The 20,765-nt window shown below is 38.8% G+C and overlaps 1 protein-coding gene across 4 annotated transcripts in view; it reads right to left on the bottom strand.

The window, feature by feature from the left end:
* The window catches only part of Ankrd28 (ankyrin repeat domain 28), a 157,510-nt gene that overhangs the window by 73,963 nt on the left and 62,782 nt on the right, over window positions 1–20,765 (bottom strand). The gene's annotated exons all lie outside the window — the stretch shown is intronic.

Raw genomic sequence — 20,765 nt, 5'->3', positions numbered from 1 at the left:
TCTGACCCAGCATGATAGTGTGGGAATAATCCCAGGGTTGCGGTGGTGGAGATAGAAGGATCCCTGTAAATTATTGGCCAGCCAATCTAGCCTAATTAGTGATTCCCTGGCTAATGAAAGGACCGGTCTCAAAGGAGGATGACATTCCTAAGAGTGCTTCCCAAAGTTGCTTTGTCCTCTACAAACACATGCATACACCCAATTTTTTAAAAAGAAATAAACGCTAAGGAAGCATATATTCATTTGTTGAGGTGGCCCTTTCTTTTGCATTAATTTCTGGATTAAAAAGTTTAGTAACATTTTCTTTTTTAAACAGTTTTATTGAAATGGTATGTACAAACATACTGAATATACAATTCAGTGCTGTGTAGTACTCTCAGTTATACATGTATCCTCACAATCAATCTTAGAATGCCTTATCATACCACAGAGAAGCTTTTTTCTCTTAAACCTGTCAACCTGTAGGTCACAATGTTTCACAGGGGTCATCTGTCAGACATCCTGCAGATCAGACATTTACATTATAATTTATAACAACAGCAAGATTACAGTATGAAGTATAGATGCAGTCATTTTAAGGTTGGGAGTCACCACATTATATGAGGAAGTGTTAAAGGGTCGCAGCATTAGCAAAGTTGAGAACCACTGTCTTAAACCATCTTCCCCACTTCCATTTTCCCTAGTCCTACCAAAATAAATAGATAAATAAATACTCTGTCTCTATGGGCTTGCCTGATTTGCTTACATGTCTTCAGGGCTTATTTATAACACAGCATTATTAGTATTTCATTTTATTGATGAATAATATTCCATTGTAGGGATATACCACACTTTTTATTCACTCATTAGTTGATAGAAATTTTAATTGCTTACATTTTTTTGTCTATTATCAGGAATACGAAGACTGCCATGAACATTCATTTCTAAATAGAAAATCTTTATATGGACTTGCTTTTTTCCATTATGGGTACATCCTTTGGAATGAAACAATTGGGTAATATAGCAACATTATATTTAGACTTGGGGAATCACCATTCTGTCTTCTACGTGATATTTTAGCAGAGTGAATGAGGGCTCTCATATCTAGAAATTCTTGACATCATTTGTTACTGCCTGTCATTGTGAATTATCTCCACCATATTGTGGTACATGCCTTTAATCCCAACACTTAGAGGAAAACAAATCTCTATGAGTTCAAGTGTTCCTAGTCTACCATACTGATTTCTAGGCAAACCCGGGTGACATGAGACCTTGCCTGAAATAGAAAAAGCAAAAAGGAAACCACACCTATCAACCAAATAAGCAGGCAAACAAACATCCCCAACTCCATCCACATGTGTAACGAGTAGCATCTCAATTATGGTTTTGATTAGCATTTCCCTAATGGCTAATCATGTTCAGCATGTCTTCCTGTGCTTATTAACCATGTGCACTTTCTTTGGAGGTGTGTCTATTCATCCTTTGCCTTAAAAAATTGGGTTATTTGTCTTTTTATTAAGGATAGGAATACATAAACATAGCTTGTCCTATGTCTGTGACCAATGTGTCACATTTAGGTTTCCCATTACCAACAGGAAACAAACTATCACTCCTGCTGTGGACTTGTTTGGATGACTACTAATTCAAATTCAGTCCTAACATCCCTACTTGGGAGGTAGTATTAAATGACACAGTAAAGGGCTCACTTCCTTCAGACTGCCCTAAATTCAGACACTAGCTTCAAGTTCCACATCATCTTTTCTGTGCTTCTGACTATAAATTAAGGTTCCATGACCTCATCCTGTCTTCCTGTGTATAGACCATTCCTTACAGGAACTCCCAGACGCACAGCCTCTCAGAAGTAGTTCTTTTGGTTTTTGTACATTTATTATATTAGGTAAAATTCATTAAATTACACTGAACATTGGTAACCACACCAATCTTCAGTCTTTTCTCTCTAGAAGCTAGAAGGTAAATATAAAAGACCACTAATAATGCCATGGTCTTTCAGGCAATCAACTCCTATCCTGAAGCTATTTAGGGGCCCTTACATACTTAGTTATCTGACTAACACACAAAAGATACTATAACAATTAAAGTTTCAAGGGTTTTAAGTGATATGTGCTAAGAAATGGGAAGAAAGTCAAATACTTTATAATATCAGATTCTACTAAAAAAACAAACTGATCCAAAGATGTACACCAACAAGAATTTGGATACAGCACTCATGAGGATGAGAATAATATGTATTATAAAGTGCTATGTACATACACAGTGCTATAGGCCACATGTATATTCTATAGAAACACAAGCTTATGTGCTCCATGTATACCAGAAACATGTTTAAAATAGTTTGTTTCTAACACACAAAAATAAACCTATTGTAGAAAAAAACCTCAGACCAAGCAGTGGTGGTGCATGCCTTTAATTCCAGCACTTGAGAGGAACAGACAGATGATCTCTGAGGTCTCTGATTTTGAGACCAGCCTGGTTTATACAGTGAGTTCTAGAATAGCCAGGGCTACACAGAAAAACCCTGCCTTTGGGGTGGGGGGTGAGGGGAGAGACTCAGACTCAAGCAATATTACATTGTATATATGATCTATTGGGTTAAAAAATATGAAAGACTATAACGATCAGAGATAAAAAACAATAAAGAACAAGACTTTTAAAATAAGATTTATTTTAATTATAGGTATACATGTATATCTGTGTACATGAATGCACATATGTATAGGTACTCAACCTGGAGTGGGAGTTATAGATAGTGTGAGCCACCTGATATAGGTGCTAGAAAACAAGCTTGGGTCTTCTGCAAGAGTAGTACATACTTTTAACTACTGAGTCATTTTGCTAGTCCCGAAAGTGAAATGCAGATCATTACGTAGATACAAAGGGTAATTTCGAGGTGCTGATACTCAGAACAATAAAAGAGGAGAAAAAAACGGACTACAATAATCATTTTTACAAACTATTAACTAAGGTCCATTTATACGAAGGGGAAGGGAGATGTATCATTATTGAGAAAACGTACAGGCTTTGAAATGGGATATCCAAGTTAAGAACACTAGCTAAAGCCAGACCTACATAACTCTAGATACTCAGAAGGCTGAGGCAGGAATACTCAAAGTTCAAGTCTGGTCTGGGAAACTTGGTGAGAACATGTTTTAAAAAGTTTGTTTTTAAAGATAGGGTTTCCCTGTGTGGCCCTGGCTGTCCTGGAACTCCTCTCTGCAGACCATGCTGGCCTAGAACTCTCAGAGATCTGCTTACTTCTGCCTCCTGAATACTGAAAGTAAAGATGTATGTCACCATCACCCCCACATGTCTCAAAGTTTTAAGACAAAAGGCCAGAAAGATGGCTAGTGGTTAAGAGCACTTGCCTCTCTTCCAAAGGAACAAAGTTTGGGTCTCAGTATCAACATAGTGCTCGTAACTGTAACTCCAGCTCCAGGGGATCTAACACACCCTTTGCCTCTGCCTCTCAAGCACATGCACGGTTCACAGACATACATGCAGGCAAAATACTCATATGCTTTAAACAGTATATTTTTCTAAGTTGAGAAGGTAAATGAGAGGACTAGGGATATAACTATTGCCTCTCATGTAAGATTCTATGTTCAGTCATTAGCATTAAAACCCACTTCCAAAACACAAACATGCCTACTGGCATGTTTAATTTCTTTTGGAAAGAGTATCCTTTGAGTTCAAAACAGTTCTCAGAAAAATCAGAATACTATATTCATTCTTTATATACCTAAACACCAACTTGATTCTTTATGGATACTAAGACTAAAAAGAATTACTGAAGATTCATATACAGCAATCCTGGAGAGGCAAAAAAGCAACCCAGTTTCTATACAAACCAAACTACAACCCTTCCCTGAATGAATCCATGGTAAATACTTGCTCTATTACATGTTGTACTTGACAATTTTTAAACCATATACAACATATTCTAAAATAGTTCATTTACTTTTTGTTGTTGTTGTTGCTTATTTTTTGAACAGGGCTTTTCTGTGTAACACTTCTGGCTGTCCTAGAACTCACTCTGGAGACCAAGCTGGCCTCAAACTCACAAAGATCCACTTGTCTCTGCCTTCCGAGTGCTGAGATTAAAGGCATGGGTGCACCACAACCGCCTAGCTCCTTTACTATTTTTGACTGGTATAGGAAAACAATTTTGAAATAACTATGGTGTGATATTATCTAATTCTTGGTTCTCTAACCAACAGAATGGGGGAGATGATTCAGTGTGCAGGAGTGGTTGCTCTAAAACAAGAGGACCTAAGTTCAAACTGACACCTGTCAAAATCCAGGTGTCTGCTTGTGCCTATAGCTTTGGCAGATGAATAACATCAACAACAACAACAACAACAACAAAACCAGGAAAAAAAAAACCCAGAAAAAAAAATCAGGCCTCCGGGCTGGAAAAGACACAGAGTTGGTCTGCTCCCTTCCTGTTGAGAAACTGAATCCTGAGTCATCCAGGAGCCACTGCACTCAGAGCAGCTGGTAAGATCTCCATCTCACTCCCTAAACCCCAGAGATAGATCGGGGAGCCAGGGACTCCCAGGGCACAGCAGCTACCCAAACCCCGCCCCTCCGGAATTCCACTTCCCTTCTGCCCCTGCCTGGTCCTCCGGGCTGGAACAGACACAGAGTTGGTCTGCTCCTGTCCTGTGGAGAAACTGAATCCTGAGTCATCCAGGAGCCACTGCACTCAGAGCAGGTGACACAGAGTCGGTCTGCTCCTGTCCTGTTGAGAAACTGAATCCTGAGTCATCCAGGAGCCACTGCACTCAGAGCAGCTGAAACTGAATCCTGAGTCATCGAGGACCCACTGCACTCAGAGCAGAAGGATTTCCAGATCCAAGAGGTGGCCTGAGTCCCAGGAGTTATTCCACCCAGGAGATTAGGAGCATAAGACCACAGAGACCTCTGGACTCTGAGGAGCTCTGCAATAAGCAAGATACCTGAAATACAGACTCCAGTTTTACACAGTGAGGGCAGGTACCACTAGAGTTAACCAGATGGCGAAAGGCAAGCGCAGGAACATAAGCAACGGAAACCAAAGTTTCTTAGCATCATCAGTGCCCAATTCTCCCAATATAGCAAGCCCTGAACACCCCATCACACCTGAAAAGCAGGATTCAGAATTAAAATCACTTCTCATGATGATGATAGAGGATTATAAGAAGGAATTAAGTAACTCCCTTAAAGAAATACAGGAGAGTACAAGTAAACAGATAGAAGCCCTTAAAGAGGAATCACAGAAATCCCTTAAAGAAATGGAAGAAAACACAAAGAAGGAATTAAACAAAAACATTCAGGATCTGAAACTAGAAATAGAAACAATAAAGAAAGTTCAAAGGGAGACAACCATGGAGATAGAAAACCTAAGAAAGAGATCAGGAGTCACAGACGCAAGCATCACCAACCGAATACAAGAGATAGAAGAGAGAATCTCAAATGCAGAAGATACGGTGGAAAATATTGACACAGTTGTCAAAGAAAATGCAAAACGCAAAAAATTCCTAACTCAAAACATCCAGGAAATCCAGGACACAATGAGAAGACCAAACCTAAGGATAATAGGCATAGATGAGAATGAAGATTCCCAACTTAAAGGGCCAGTAAATATCTTCAACAAAATTATTGAGGAAAACTTCCCTAACCTAAAGAACAAGATGCCCATAAACATACAAGAAGCCTACAGAACACCAAATAGACTAGACCAGAAAAGAAATACCTCCCGTCACATAATAATCAAAACATCAGATGCACAAAACAAAGAAAAAATACTAAAAGCAGTAAGGGAAAAAGGTCAAGTAACATATAAAGGCAGACCTATAAGAATTACACCAGACTTCTCACCAGAGACTATAAAAGCCAGAAGAGCCTGGACTGACATCATACAGACACTAAGAGAACACAATTGCCAGCCCAGATTACTATACCCAGCAAAACTCTCAATCACTATAGATGGTGAAACCAAGATATTCCATGACAAAACCAAATTTGCACAATATCCCACAAACCCAGCACTTCAAAGGATAATTGATGGAAAATGCCAACACAAGGAGGGAAACTACAACCTAGGAAAAGCAAGTAAGTAATCTTCCAACAACCCCCAAAAAAGATACAAACATAACTTTACCTCTAATAACAAAAATAACAGGAAGCAACAATCATTTTTCCTTAATATCTCTTAACATCAATGGTCTCAATTCCCCAATAAAAAGACGCAGACTATCAGACTGGATACACAAACAAGACCCAGAATTTTGCTGCATACAAGAAACGCACCTCAGTGACAAAGACAGACACTACCTCAGAATAAAAGGGTGGAAAACAATTTTTCAAGCCAATGGTCCCAAGAAACAAGCTGGAGTAGCCATTCTAATATCAAATAAAATCGACTTTCATCCAAAATTAATCAAAAAAGATAAGGAAGGACACTTCATACTCATCAAAGGAAAAATCTACCAAGGTGAACTCTCAATTCTGAACATCTATGCTCCAAATGCAAGGGCACCTACATACATAAAAGAAACTTTACTAAAGCTCAAAACACACATTACACCTCACACAATAATAGTGGGGGATTTCAACACCCCACTGTCAGCAATGGACAGATCATGGAAACAGAAACTAAACAGAGACACTTTGAAATTAACAGAAGTTATGAACCAAATGGACTTAACAGACATCTATAGAACATTTCATCCTAAAACAAAAGAATATACCTTTTTCTCAGCACCTCATGGTACCTTCTCCAAAATAGACCATATAATTGGTCACAAAACAAGCCTCTACAGATACAAAAAGATTGAAATAATCCCTTGCATCTTATCAGATCACCACGGACTAAGACTGGTATTTAATAATGACAAAAACAATGGAAAACCCACGTACACATGGAAACTGAACAACTCTCTACTCAATGATGACTTGGTCAAGGAAGAAATAAAGAAAGAAATAAAAGACTTTTTAGAATTCAATGAAAATGAGGACACATCATACCAAAACTTGTGGGACTCCATGAAGGCAGTGCTAAGAGGAAAGCTCATAGCTCTAAGTGCCTACAAAAAGAAACTGGAAAGAGCACACACTAACAAGTTGACTGCACAACTAAAAGCTCTAGAACAAAAAGAAGCAAATACACCCAGGAGGAGTAGAAGGCAGGAAATAATCAAACTCAGGGCTGAAATCAACCAAATAGAAACAGAAAGAACAATACAAAATATCAATAAAACCAGGAGTTGGTTCTTTGAGAAAATCAACAAGGTAGATAAACCCTTAGCCAGATTAACCAGAGGGCACAGAGACAGTATCCAAATTAATAAAATCAGAACTGAAAAGGGAGACATAACAACAGAAACTGAAGAAATTCAAAAAATCATCAGATCCTACTACAAAGGCCTATACTCAACAAAACTGGAAAACCTGGATGAAATGGACAATTTCCTAGACAGATACCAGGTACCGAAGTTAAACCAGGAGCAGATAAACCATCTAAATAGTCCCATAACCCCTCAGGAAATAGCAGCAGTCATCAAAAGCCTCCCCACTAAAAAAAGCCCAGGACCAGATGGTTTTAGTGCTGAATTCTATCAGACCTTCAAGGAAGACCTAATACCAATTCTCTTCAAACTATTCCACAAAATAGAGACAGAAGGAACACTACCCAATTCGTTCTATGAAGCTACAATTACACTCATACCCAAACCCCACAAGGACCCGACAAAGAAAGAGAACTTCAGACCAATCTCCCTTATGAACATCGATGCAAAAATACTCAATAAAATTCTAGCAAACCGAATCCAAGACCACATCAAAACAATCATCCATCATGATCAAGTAGGTTTTATCCCAGGAATGCAGGGATGGTTCAATATTCGGAAATCCATCAATGTAATCCACTATATAAACAAACTTAAAGAAAAAAACCACATGATCATCTCACTAGATGCTGAGAAAGCATTTGACAAAATTCAACATCCCTTCATGATAAAAGTCTTGGAAAGATCAGGAATTCAAGGCCCCTACCTAAACATAGTAAAAGCAATTTACAGCAAACCAGTAGCCAACATCAAGCTAAATGGAGAGAAACTTGAAGCAATCCCACTAAGATCAGGGACTAGACAAGGTTGCCCACTCTCCCCCTACCTATTCAATATAGTACTGGAAGTCTTAGCCAGAGCAATTAGACAGCAAAAAGAAGTCAAAGGGATACAAATAGGAAAGGAAGAAGTCAAAATATCGCTATTTGCAGATGATATGATAGTATACTTAAGTGACCCCCAAACTTCCACCAGAGAACTCCTAAACCTGATAAACAACTTCAGCAAAGTGGCTGGTTATAAAATCAACTCAAACAAATCAGTAGCCTTCCTCTACATGAAAGATAAACAGACTGAAAAAGAAATTAGGGAAATGACACCCTTCACAATAGTTGCAAATAATATAAAATACCTTGGTGTGAATCTAACCAAGCAAGTGAAAGACCTGTATGACAAGAACTTCAAGTCTCTGAAGAAAGAAATTGAAGAAGATCTCAGAAGATGGAAAGATCTCCCATGCTCATGGATTGGCAGGATTAATATAATAAAAATGGCCATCTTGCCAAAAGCAATCTACAGATTCAATGCAATCCCCATTAAAATCCCAACTCAATTCTTCACAGAGTTAGAAAAGGAAATTCTCAAATTCATATGGAATAACAAAAAACCCAGGATAGCGAAAACTATTCTCAACAATAAAAGAACTTCTGGAGGAATTACCATCCCTGACCTCAAGCTGTACTACAGAGCAATAGTGATAAAAACTACCTGGTATTGGTACAGAGACAGGCAGGAAGATCAATGGAATAGAATTGAAGACCCAGAAATGAACCCACACTCCTATGGTCACTTGATCTTTGACAAAGGAGCTAAAACTGTCCAGTGGAAAAAGGACAGCATTTTCAACAAATGGTGCTGGTTCAACTGGAAGACAACATGTAGAAGAATGAAAATTGATCCATTCTTATCTCCTTGTACAAAGCTCAAGTCTATGTGGATAAAGGACCTCCACATAAAACCAGATACACTGAAACTAATAGAAGAGAAGGTGGGGAAAAGCCTCGAATACTTGGGCACAGGGGAAAAGTTCCTGAACAGAACTCCAATGGCATATGCTCTAAGATCGAGAATTGACAAATGGGACTTCATAAAATTGCAAAGTTTCTGTAAGGCAAAGGACACTGTCAATAGGACAAAACGACAACCAACAGATTGGGAAAAGATCTTTACCAATCCTTCATCTGATAGAGGGCTAATATCCAATATATACAAAGAACTCAAGAAATTAGACTCCAGACAACCAAATTACCCTATTAAAAAATGGGGTATAGAGCTTAACAAAGAATTTTCAACAGAAGAAACTCGAATGGCCGAGAAGCACCTAAAGAAATGCTCGGCATCCTTAGTCGTCAGGGAAATGCAAATCAAAACAACCCTGAGATTCCATCTCACACCAGTCAGAATGGCTAAGATTAAAAACTCAGGTGATAGTAGATGCTGGCGAGGGTGTGGAGAAAGAGGAACACTCCTCCATTGTTGGTGGGACTGCAAGATGGTGCAACCACTTTGGAAATCAGTCTGGCGGTTCCTCAGAAAATTGGACATAGCATTACCCGAGGATCCAGCTATACCACTCCTAGGCATATACCCAGAAGATGCTCGAACATATAACAAGGACATATGCTCAACTATGTTCATAGCAGCCTTATTTATAATAGCCAGGAGCTGGAAAGAACCCAGATGTCCTTCAACTGAGGAATGGATTCAAAAAATGTGGTATATTTACACAATGGAGTATTACTCAGCTATTAAAAACAATGAATTCGAGAGGTTCCTAGGTAAATGGATGGAACTAGAAATTATCATCCTGAGTGAGGTAAGCCAATCACAAAAGAAGACACATGGTATTCACTCACTGATTATTGGATATTAGCCTAGAACCTTGAAATGCCCAAGATGCAACTCACAGGCCACATGAAGCCCATAAAGAAGGAAGACCAAGTGAGGGTGATTCGGTCCTTCTTAGAAGGAGCAACAAAATACTCAAGGGAGCAAATATGGAGACAAAGTGAGGGACAGAAACTGAAGGAGGGGCCGTCTCAAGACCACCCCACCTGAGTATCTATCCCATGTGCAATCACCAAAGGTAGATGCTGATGTGGAAGACAGGAAGTGCATGCTGATAAGAGCCTGATATGGATATCTCCTCAGAGGCCTTCAAGAGTCAGACATATTCAGAGGCAGATGCTCACAACTAGCCATTGAACTGATCATGGGGTTCTCAATGGAGGAGTTAGAGTGAAGACTGAAGGAGCTGAAAGGGTTTGTGGCACCATGAGGAGAGCAACAATACCAACCAACCACAGCTCCCAGGGTCTAAACCACCAGCCTGGGAGCACTTAGGGGGGGATCCAGGGCTTCAGCTGAATATGTAAAAGTGGAGGGCCCTGCTGGGCATAGGTGGAAGAAGAGAACCTTGACCTCATGAAGGCTGGATGCCCCAGGGGGTGGGAATTTTGAGGGTGGGGAGGTGGGAGTGGGGGGGGTGTAGATAGAGGTTACATCCACAGAGAAGAAGGAGGAGGGGCGAGGGGATTGGGGGTTCCGAGGGGGTGGTGGGGGATGGGGTAAGGGGACAACATAGGAAATGTAAATAAATCATCCAATAAAAAAAAAAAAAAAAAATCAGAAAAAAGTGTCATGTTATTTTTAAATATGTAACTAAAATGAATCCTACAATTATAAGACATAAAAATGTATTTCAAGGCTTCTAGTAACTGTATAAAAGCTGCATATTTACTCAATAATTAATCTACAACCATTCATTTGATAGTAGAGAATCTCTTTTTTTTAACAAATTTTTATTCTTTTATTGGATATTTTATTTACATTTCAGATGTTATCCCCTTTCCCCATTTCTCCCCACTCCTCAGGAACCCCCATCCCATCCCCCCTCCTCCTGCTTCTATGAGGATGTACCCCCACCTACCCCCTCCCCACCTCCCCACCCTCGAATTCTCCCACACTCTGCGTCCAGCCTTCATGGGACCAAGGACCTCCTCTCCTATCTATGCCCAACAAGGCTCCCAGGCTGGTGGTTTAGACCCTGGGAGCTCTGGTTGGTTGGTATTGTTGTTCCCCCCATGGGGCCACAAACACTTTCAGCTCCTTCAGTCTTCTCTCTAACTCCTCCATTGGGAACCCCTTAATCAGTTCAATGGTTAGCTGTGAGCATCTGCCTCTGAATATATCAGACTCTTACAGACCTCTAAGGAGACGGCTATATCAGGCTCCTGTCAGCATGCGTTTCCTGACATCCACCTGAAATTATATAGTAAGAGTAAAATATTTTCTTTGTGAACGCATCATTTGAGTGCGATGAGGCAGGTTCCCCTTTTCAATCCTGACTCAAAGTAAAAGGATTTGGATTTACAAAGTTTTGAACGTATTAGCTACTTACATGTACGAGTAATCTGGCAGCAGGATCTGAAATACAAGCCCCATGTTATTAAAAACTATGCATTTGGCTCACTTAAGTGTTCGTACAGAATAGCAGTGCTTAGCATCTATCCTGTCTCCACTCCCTCACCCCTGCTCCAGGTTTCCATACGTTCCCGAGTAACTTTTATGATCAGCTTATCAGAAAAGCTCCAATAGTAAATGGCTCTTCTAGAAGTTGAGGTTCCTGACATGAGCACCAAGGGCCAAATGATCTGCATGTGATCTATCTAAACAGTAAGTGTTGCCAAGGGGACAGTAAATGGGAATGGGAAGGAGGTTTAAGAGATGATAGGGCGTTCTACTATGATTAGGTGATAGGAGTTTTCATGAGGGTCAACAAGATGCCTCAATGGGTCATGGTGCCTGCTTCCAAGCCTGACCCAAGCTTAGATCCCTAGCACACACAGATGTATATTTATAATCCCATCACATTGACAGGTAGATCCCTGAAGCTCACTGGCTAGCCAGTCTAGGTGGATCAGTAACTTCAGGATCAGTGAGTGAGTCCTTGTATCAGAGAGTAAGGTGGACAGTGACTGAGAAAGGCACTCAATGCAGACCTTTGATCTCCATTTTTATCTGTATACACAGCAAACACATACATACCCATGCATACATATGTACTCACACGAGTCTCACAGAGATTAGCATCCATCTACAAAAGGACGGCATCTTTTTCCTCATACCAATTGCCCCCTAAAAGTAACTGCTAATAGCAACTAAAATAGCTAGTAACTATCCATAAATATTACCTTTGAAAATGTCCAAAAAAGCTCTGTACTGTACTTTAGGAATCCAGCTGGATGACACAAGCTGAGAAACCATATTAGAAAAGTAAGATAAGCTTCATTTTGCTTACATTGCACTGCACTCAAAATAGAGTAAGGTGGACAGAATAGCTGCACCACACAGAGGATTCTTCTGGGCTCCCTGTTCCTACTATAGTGAAAAAGAAAGCTGAGGGTAGACTCTAAATTCAAAGTCTCTAGCCTCTGATACTCCTTTGTAGGTCTTATCCCATGGGAAACACCCAGGGTGAAAGAAGCAGACCACCTACAATCAAAAGGAGGATAATGAGGGTCACAGAAGCAGAGCATGAGGATCTTAGTGGTAGCTCTGCACTATATCCAGTACAGATGTATCACCTGAAAGGCTTTCCTCCACGTAAACCGATCAATCCCTGGTGTGGAAATGTTAAAGTCATAGTGTTTGTAATTTATACACCTTGGTCGTTTGTTTGCCATAGACTGCTAGAAAATATAAGATTTTTCAATCACCACCCCTGACCTCAAGCTGTACTACGGAGCAATAGTGATAAAAACTACCTGGTATTGGTACAGAGACAGGCAGGAAGATCAATGGAATAGAATTGAAGACCCAGAAATGAACCCACACTCCTATGGTCACTTGATCTTGGACAAAGGAGCTAAAATTATCCAGTGGAAAAAGGACAGCATTTTCAACAAATGGTGCTGGTTCAACTGGAGGTCAGCATATAGAAGAACGAAAATCAATCCATTCTTATCTCCTTGTACAAAGCTCAAGTCCAAGTGGATAAAGGACCTCCACATAAAACCACATACACTGAAACTAATAGAAGTGAAGGTGGGGAAGAACCTTGAATACTTGGGCACAGGGGAAAAATTCCTGAACAGAACACTAATGGCTTATGCTCTAAGATCAAGAATTGACAAATGGGACTTCATAAAATTGCGAAGCTTCTGTAAGGCAAAGGACACTGTCAATAGGACAAAACAGCAACCAACAGATTGGGAAAAGATCTTTACCAATCCTACATCTGATAGAGGGCTAATATCCAATATATACAAAGAACTCAAGAAATCAGACTCCAGACAACCAAATAACCCTATTTAAAAATGGGGTACAGAGCTAAACGAAGAATTTTCAACTGAGGAAACTCGAATGGCCAAGAAGCACCAAAAGAAATGTTCAACATCCTTAGTCATCAGGGAAATGCAAATCAAAACAACCCTGAGATTCCACTTTACACCAGTCAGAATGGCTAAAATAAAAAACTCAGGAAATAGTAGATGCTGGCGAGGATGTGGAGAAAGAGGAACACTCCTCTATTGTTGGTAGGATTGTAAGCTGGTGCAACCGCTCTGGAAAGCAGTCTGGCGGTTCCTCAGAAAATTGAACATAGTATTATTACCCGAGGACCCAGCTATACCACTTCTGGGCATACACTCAAAAGAGGTTTCAACATACAACAAGGACACATGCTCAACTATGTTCATAGCAGCCTTATATATAATAGCCAGAAACTGGAAAGAACCCAGATGTCCTTCAACTGAGGAATGGATACCAAAAAATGTGGTACATTTACACAATGGAGTAAGTACTACTCAGCTATTAAAAACAATGAATTTGAGAAATTCTTAGGTAAATGGATGGAACTAGAAAAATCATCCTCAGTGAGGTAACCCAATCACAAAAGAACACACATGGTATGCACTCACTGATAAGTGGATATTAGCCCCAAAGCTCACAATACCTAAGATACAATGCAAAGACCTTATGAAGCTCAAGAAAAAGAAGGAAGACCAAAGTGTGGGTGCTTTGGTCCTTCTTAGAAGGAGTATGAACATACTCAATCAGAGCTCCCAGTGTCTAAACCTCCTGCCTGGGAGCACAAAGGGAGGGACTCATAGCTCTACCTGTATAGGTAGTTGAGGATGGTCTTGTCAGGCATCAGTGGAAAAGAAGGGCCTTGGTCTCTGAAAGTTTAGATTCCCTAGTGTTGGGGAATTTGAGAGCAGGGAGGAGGGAATGGGTGGATAGCGGGGGGTACACCCTCATAGAAGTAGGAGATGGGGGATAGGATAAGGGGGTTTGAGAGGGAATGGGAGAGGGGATAACACTGAAAAGTAAATAAATAAAATATCCAATTTAAAAAAAAAAACAGATACTGGGTCTGGCAATTGTAGTCGTCGAGCAGTCAAGGCTTTTTGTCAATTTATTATGTGGATTTCCTATAATTCTCAAGGACAAGGTATTGTGGAAGAGGCCCATGGAACCAAAGATTGGTGAGACATACTGTTGCTGAGACAAAGAATGATGCCAACCTGTGAGCTTGCTGAGTGCCCTGACAAGGGTGACTGGGGAGCTGTATTGGACATATGTTTCTGACCCACCTTTGCTTGACTATATCCCAGATGGGACAAGCTGCCTTGCCTCAAGTTTTTAGACCTTGTGGGATAGAGAATCAAAAAGAGAAATTGTAATGTCTCTTATATTTTTAAAGGTGACCAGCTACTAGGACTCAATCATGTACCGGTCTAGAAATCAATCCAATATTGGAAATAACAGTCTACTTTTAGAAGACTAAAATCTGGACATTGTCAGAGACATATTTGGAAGTTAGCTGTAGTTCACTATGATGTTACAATAGCAAGAGATAAAGTTGGGACAGGATCTGGATTTCAAACAAGGGTTAGTGCATGTTTTAAGGCTCTTTTAATTGTCAAGCTAAAATTGGTTTTGTCTCTTCTACCGTATTTATTGTAAGTTGCACTGACTATATAATTTTCAATTGTATTAGTGTGTTGAAACTTGGCATGTCTGTTATGGAGGTCTATCAACCAGCTTTTGTCTTACTGCCCTGAGCATTAGAAAATCTTGATTCGCTGAAAAAAGCTTGAAAGTGCTGGAAGAAGTGAGTTAGGTTTAAGCAGAAGCAAGAGGAGAGTGGGCTTGATCATTGCTAGTAAAACAGCTTTAATTTTATTAATTGCTAGCACCACTACTTATTCAGTAGCACTGACACAAGAAGTTAAGACAACTATCTTTGTTAACCATCGAGCAAAAAAATGCTACTAATGTATTGAGTATACAAAAGGATTTATATAGGTATCTGGAACAACAGATGATGCTCTATAACCTATTCAAATTATCTGAAGGAGGTTCAGGGTTCAAGAGTTAGGAGCCATCCCAAATGTCATGAAAAATATCATTGGAGTAGTGTTGCTTTTGAAATTCACAATGATTGCCCTTATAATTAGAAAAAAGTTTAAAGAAACCTGTAGGATAGTTGGCATAATCCTAAGAACTCTCTGGGTGTATTAACTTTGCATAGTGAGATTATGAATTTAAAGAATGCAGCTCTGTTGAGCTTTGATGCTGGAGATAATACCAATAAAATTATCCATGGCCTGAGGTCAGCATTTCCATTTTGGTCAAACCTCAGGAATGGCATATATAACTTGATCAGGCTAGCCCTTCTTGTCCAGGGAATACTTTTATTCCTGCCCATCGTGTTAAAGCTTGTCTTTAACTACATCAACAGGCTGGCAGCCAAAGTAAATGACCTGAAATTGAAAATGGACCCCCAGACAGAGTTATTAATTTAACAGGCTAGTAAGCCAAGGATGGGTAAGATTCTGCACAGAGCCTTACCAACCTAAAACAGAAGTGCACTGCTTTTGATAATGCATATTCCATGACAGGTAAGGAAGGCATTCTTGTCAGAACGACCTAAGACAGGTTAAGTCTGGTTTAGGCAATAAAAAGGGGAAGAGGTGAAGAGCCTTTGGGGCTGCTTGGCATGGGCCAAGGACAAGGATATGGGCTGCTTGGCAAGAATATGACATTGGCCAAGGACAAGGAATCTGACATTAGGCTAGAACAAAGAAGTAATCTCAGGCAAGAATTTAAATATTAGGCTAGAACAAAGAAGTAATTTCAGACAGGAATCTAAATTTTAGGCTAGAACAAGGAAGTAGGCTTCAGACATGAAAATGACCATGGGCTAGGAGAGGGAAGTAGGCTTAGATGCTTTGGTCATCCTGATAAGTCTTTAGAAACAGTGATCACGGGAGTGTTCACGTAATTGGGTTTAATGCCTTGTTTATTCTTTGACTATTTGTGTTTATTGTATTGTTTGTTCCTTGACTATTTGCATCTATTGTATTGCTATACCCTCAACCTAGAACTGACCTTAATACATGCATGTAATCAAAATGGCATAAAAGCATAAAGGAAGAAGGAGTATAGTATAAGGGTTTCTAGGGAGGGGAAATGGGGAAAGGGGATGACATCTGTATTGTAAATAAAATATCCAATAAAAAAAATGAATTCATGAAATTTGTAGGCAAATAGATGGAACTAGAAAATATCATCCTGAGTGAGGTAACCCAATCATAAAAGGACACACATGGTATGCACTCACTGATAATTGGTAATTAGCTCAAAAGCTCGCAATACCCAAGATACAACTCACAGACCACATGAAGCTCATGAAGAAGGAAGACCAAAGTGTGGGTGCTTCAGTCCTTCTTAGAAGGAGTAACAAAATACTCATGGGAGAAAATATGGAGACAAAGTGTGGAAAAGAAACTGAAGGAGGGGCCATCTGGAGACCATTCTACCTGGATATCCATCCCTTGTGCAGTCACCAAAGGTAGAAACTGATGTGGATGCCAGGAAGTGCATGCTGACATGAATCTGACATAGCTGTCTCCTCAGAGGTCTGCCAGAGCCTTGCATATATAGAGGCAGATGCTGACAAATAACCATTGAAGTGATCATGAGGTTCTCAATGGAGGAGTTAGAGAGAAGAATGAAAGTGTTTGTGGCCCCATGGGGAGAGCAACAATACCAATCAACCAGAGCTCCCAGGGTCTAAACCACCAGCCTGGGAGCATATAGGAAGGGACTCATGGCTCCAGCTGTATATGTAGAGGAGGATGGCCTTGCTGGGCATAGGTGGGAGAAGAGGTCCTTGGTCCTGTGAAAGCTGGATTCCCCCAGTGTGGGGGAATTCAAGGGTGGGGAGGTGGGAGTGGGTGGAGGCACATCCTCATAGAAGCAGGAGGAAGGGGGATGGGATAGGGGATTCTAAGTGGGTGGGTGAAATGGGGAAAGGGGATAACATCTGAAATGTAAATAAAATATCCAATTAAAAAAAAGAAAATGTAAGATTTTTTAAACATTCATATAAAATCTTTTTTTGCTTAGCTGGTAGTGATTTCATCTTCAGAACTATGTCAGAGGAAAGACAGATTGTTAAACAGGTTGAGTACAAAGGAAAAATTAAGTATTTCAAACTAAATACCATTCACATTAATAACAAAAAATACAGAGTATAGAAAAAACCTCACAAAATCATACTCAATGGTATGTATAAAATATTAGCAAAAGAAACTAAAACTTACCTAAATATATAAGCTTAAAAGGTCAAAATATTGTGCTATACCTACTGCTCTTAGGGATTTTTAACTTTTGTGAATTTTACTTTGACACCAAATGATGAAGCAAACATTAGTCTACCAACTTCATGAGACATTCTTTGAGAAAAGTAACATTTTAAGAAGCCCATACATATGTCTGTTTCTAAGGTCAATTTTTGTAAAATAACACTAATTTCTACCAGTCTGGATAGAGAAAAATATCTGTTTGTAGAAAAACAATTTTCATCTAAGTATAAATCAGACTTTTTTTTCTGAAATGGGGTACCATCAATATTTCAGATTAAACTATTCAAGAACCACAATATGGTATCAAATTCTTAGGAAAACATTTAATTATTTTGGTCATATAAATCAAGACAAATTAAATCTTGGCAAAATCAGGAAGGCATTCAAAGTCATTGAGGACTTTTGGAGAATTGTAAAATTGGGTTGGAGATGTAGCCCTACACATTTACAACAAAAGTATAGTATTAGTGCAGAAGCTAGTAGAATTTGTTCAAACTTGTACATCTAAAGGATAAAGAAAATTTGATTTATAGTCCAAATGTTCTTTATAACTATCAATACAACTTTAATTATTATGCTACTTACCCTTAGTGGTTTATACTGTTTCTTTCATAATATAACTTTTCATTTTTCCAAAAGTTTGCTATTCTGTTTTAAAATTACCAACTATCTACCATTGTTAAATTACAGATGTAAGCAACTAGTTTACCTTCCTTCGTTTGAAAATTCTGATCCATTCCAGACATAGCAATGAAAACAAGCTCCTATTCTTTCTCCTAAGAAGCAGGCAACAAACCATCAACATAAGCAAATAAATTAAATAAATAGATAATCATTTTCTACTTTGACTGCTGATAGAGCAGGCATGTAACCACTTAGACCCCAGGGGCAGTTCTGTTGGTAATCTAGAGAAGATATCTTCCCTGATTTGGAAGGAAACCTAGAGAATATTCTTCCTGCTTTATCTGTTTTTAAGCATGTTACACTTGTTACTCTTCTCATGCTGTCAGAACAAGGCTTGGATCCTAAATTCTGCATTGTTGTAAGACTAAACATCTTGCTCTAGAGTAAATTATTTAACAAGCATGCTTAAGGTCTTGAATTTGATCCTCAACACTATGACCAACAACAAATTATACATGCAATAAGCTTCCATTTACTCAAAAAACCTTCAAATTGTTTTCGTAATATCCTCATGGCAAATAATATGAATATATCCTTCTTAAATTCTAGCTTATATTTAAAATAAATCAGTTTAGAGAGAAAGATATTGTTTAGCTGTCCATAAAATTTTAAATTTCAGGATCTGACAAGAGAAATTTACAAAATTGTAAGTAGAAACAAATCTGAACTTGTACTCATCTTAAAAACATAAAATTAGGCTGGGGAGATGGCTCGGTCAGTAAAATGCCTTATTTTAGTTCAGATCCCCTGCAGCTATACAAAAACTAGGGGTCGAGGCACGCATCTGCAATCCCAGTCAGTTCTGGGTAGAGACAAGCAAATATCTAGATTAAGTGAATGACTATGCCTCAAAAAATAAGGTAAAGACCAGCTTGAAGAGACATCCAATGTCTGTATCTCGCCTCCACAAGCAGAGACACATGCTCACACACATGTACCACATATTCACTTCCACAAAATAACTTTTAAAAATACAAATCTGAATTTCAAGTAGTAGCATTCTTCAACACTTACCCTTGTTATTATTAGAAATCTGTTATAGTTTCCCTCAAAGAAGGGCCACTAATATTTCTTATGGTGCTAATGATGTCTAAAAACAAGATTAGACTCAACTATTTTTTCCATTTAAGGTATTTTGAATAAACAAAGTAGAAAAGCAACGGCAGCTACAAGTTTTGTAAAGATGAAGAAATTAGCCATGACAATTAGATTATTCTATTTAGTCAAACATCAAAAAGCAAACAAAATAGTGTACATCTGTCTCCCTTCTGCTCACAAACCTATACCCCTACAACTATTTTCTGTGCTAGGAAAAGTAGACTTGCTAAGACGGCCTAATTAGGCAAAGTGAATCATGCACTTCATTTAGGATAAATACATCCTGAATTAGGTGCATGCTTCTCCAACTAAATATAAACTGAGAAGTCATTTACTTAGAAAAGGTTCAGGAAAAAAAAAGTTCAAAAGGTTAATACTCCATGTTCTTAGAAATCAACCATTTTAGCCAACAATGCAAACCTATTCAGATAATTTTTAAACAAGATTTTAAACAAAGAATTTTTAAACAAAGGTAAACTTTTAAGTGTCTATCAACATTAAGTGGTTACATTACTCAATGAAAGTAAAAAACAAATACCAGTGCTCAAGATGTGCTTGTTGTAATATATGTTTTCTTATAATTACAAAAGAATTCTAGAATATCTAGGTGTTGTTATAGCAGCTTTAGGAGTCATGAGACTTTTCATCCATCCTTAGCTCAGAGAAATACTTGTTTCCAGAAGATACTTATAAATTATTGAAATAATTTTGTTTTATTAAATTATATTCTTTTTTTTTTTTTTTTTTTTTGGTTTTTCAAGACAGGGTTTCTCTGTATAGCCCTGGCTGTCCTGGAACTCACTCTGTAGACCAGGCTGGCCTCGAACTCAGAAATCCGCCTGCCTCTGCCTCCCAAGTGCTGGGATTAAAGGCGTGCGCCACCACCGCCCGGCTTTAAATTATATTCTTTAAGCAAGTTTAGTAAGTTAAAAAAGATCAGCTTTGGCTATAAAACAAGACCCTATTTCAGAACAACAATCCTATACAGAGGAAAGAGCGCGAGAGAGAATTATCTTCATACCAACACACACACTTTCTACACTTTCTAGCATGTTAGCCTTGAATATTACACCTACTATATTCTTAAGTTCAAAACGTTTTCAATTAGTCCCTTGTAATTGAGTCTAATCAGAAATCAAGAATCTTTGTGTCTATCTACCTACCTACCTATATAGAATCACAGAAACATGACACACAAAAATGGAAGGACTTTGAGAAGAGG

Source organism: Grammomys surdaster, unplaced genomic scaffold (assembly GCF_004785775.1).
Source record: "Grammomys surdaster isolate TR1022 unplaced genomic scaffold, NIH_TR_1.0 125669, whole genome shotgun sequence".
NCBI lineage: Eukaryota > Metazoa > Chordata > Mammalia > Rodentia > Muridae > Grammomys > Grammomys surdaster.
The sequence above is the reverse complement of the archived record's forward strand: the minus strand, read 5'-3'. Positions and strand labels throughout refer to the sequence as shown.